The sequence below is a fragment of the Coregonus clupeaformis genome, unplaced genomic scaffold, assembly GCF_020615455.1.
Source record: "Coregonus clupeaformis isolate EN_2021a unplaced genomic scaffold, ASM2061545v1 scaf0036, whole genome shotgun sequence".
Classification (NCBI taxonomy): Eukaryota; Metazoa; Chordata; class Actinopteri; order Salmoniformes; family Salmonidae; genus Coregonus; species Coregonus clupeaformis.
In genome coordinates this window covers 412501-415032 of record NW_025533491.1, presented here as the reverse complement: position 1 = coordinate 415032, position 2532 = coordinate 412501, and positions in this window count along the sequence as shown.

The following is a 2532-nucleotide window of genomic DNA, read 5'->3' as shown; positions in this document are numbered from 1 at the left end:
GATCTCTCCAGAGCATTCTGACTAACTAACTGTGATCTCTCCAGAGCCTTCTGACTAACTAAATGTGATCTCTCCAGAGCATTCCGACTAACTAACTGTGATCTCTCCAGACCTTCTGACTAACTAACTGTGATCTCTCCAGAGCCTTCTGACTAACTAACTGTGATCTCTCCAGAACCTTCTGACTAACTAACTGTGATCTCTCCAGACCATTCTGACTAACTAACTGTGATCTCTCCAGAGCCTTCTGACTAACTAACTGTGATCTCTCCAGAGCATTCTGACTAACTAACTGTGATCTCTCCAGACCTTCTGACTAACTAACTGTGATCTCTCCAGAGCATTCTGACTAACTAACTGTGATCTCTCCAGAGCCTTCTGACTAACTAACTGTGATCTCTCCAGAGCCTTCTGACTAACTAACTGTGATCTCTCCAGAGCATTCTGACTAACCAACTGTGATCTCTCCAGAGCATTCTGACTAACTAACTGTGATCTCTCCAGAGCATTCTGACTAATTAACTGTGATCTCTCCAGAGCCTTCTGACTAACTAACTGTGATCTCTCCAGAGCATTCTGACTAACTAACTGTGATCTCTCCAGAGCCTTCTGACTAACTAACTGTGATCTCTCCAGAGCCTTCTGACTAACTAACTGTGATCTCTCCAGAGCCTTCTGACTAACTAACTGTGATCTCTTTAGAGCCTTCTGACTAACTAACTGGGATCTCTCCAGACCTTCTGACTAACTAACTGTGATCTCTCCAGAGCATTCTGACTAACTAACTGTGATCTCTCCAGAGCATTCTGACTAACTAACTGGGATCTCTCCAGAGCCTTCTGACTAACTAACTGTGACCTCTCCAGAGCCTTCTGACTAACTAACTGTGATCTCTTTAGAGCATTCTGACTAACTAACTGTGATCTCTCCAGAGCCTTCAGACTAACTAACTGTGATCTCTCCAGACCTTCTGACTAACTAACTGTGATCTCTCCAGAGCATTCTGACTAACTAACTGTGATCTCTCCAGAGCCTTCTGACTAACTAACTGTGACCTCTCCAGAGCCTTCTGACTAACTAACTGTGATCTCTCCAGACCTTCTGACTAACTAACTGTGATCTCTCCAGAGCATTCTGACTAACTAACTGTGATCTCTCCAGAGCCTTCTGACTAACTAACTGTGATCTCTCCAGAGCATTCTGACTAACTAACTGTGATCTCTCCAGACCTTCTGACTAACTAACTGTGATCTCTCCAGAGCCTTCTGACTAACCAACTGTGATCTCTCCAGAACCTTCTGACTAACTAACTGTGATCTCTCCAGAGCATTCTGACTAACTAACTGTGATCTCTCCAGAGCCTTCTGACTAACTAACTGTGATCTCTCCAGAGCATTCTGACTAACTAACTGTGATCTCTCCAGACCTTCTGACTAACTAACTGTGATCTCTCCAGAGCATTCTGACTAACTAACTGTGATCTCTCCAGAGCCTTCTGACTAACTAACTGTGATCTCTCCAGAGCCTTCTGACTAACTAACTGTGATCTCTCCAGAGCATTCTGACTAACTAACTGTGATCTCTCCAGAGCATTCTGACTAACTAACTGTGATCTCTCCAGAGCCTTCTGACTAACTAACTGTGATCTCTCCAGAGCCTTCTGACTAACTAACTGTGATCTCTCCAGAGCATTCTGACTAACTAACTGTGATCTCTTTAGAGCCTTCTGACTAACTAACTGTGATCTCTCCAGACCTTCTGACTAACTAACTGTGATCTCTCCAGAGCCTTCTGACTAACTAACTGTGATCTCTCCAGAGCCTTCTGACTAACTAACTGTGATCTCTCCAGAGCATTCTGACTAACTAACTGTGATCTCTCCAGACCTTCTGACTAACTAACTGTGATCTCTCCAGAGCATTCTGACTAACTAACTGTGACCTCTCCAGAGCCTTCTGACTAACTAACTGTGATCTCTCCAGAGCCTTCTGACTAACTAACTGTGATCTCTCCAGAGCCTTCTGACTAACTAACTGTGATCTCTCCAGAACCTTCTGACTAACTAACTGTGATCTCTCCAGACCTTCTGACTAACTAACTGTGATCTCTCCAGAGCATTCTGACTAACTAACTGTGATCTCTCCAGAGCCTTCTGACTAACTAACTGTGATCTCTCCAGAGCCTTCTGACTAACTAACTGTGATCTCTCCAGAGCCTTCTGACTAACTAACTGTGATCTCTTTAGAGCCTTCTGACTAACTAACTGTGATCTCTCCATAGCCTTCTGACTAACTAACTGTGATCTCTCCAGAGCATTCTGACTAACTAACTTTGATCTCTCCAGAGCACAGAGAAGTAGGCTTCGCTCTTTATCGCATACTTATTCACCTTCACTAGTGCTGTCTGTGTGTCTGTGTGATTAAGCATATTATCAAGGCCTTCACTAGTGATGTCCGTATGTCTGGGTCACTGGTTGGATTAACTATAATTCAATTCATGTTCTCTCCTCCCTCTAAATCAACTCATGTTCTC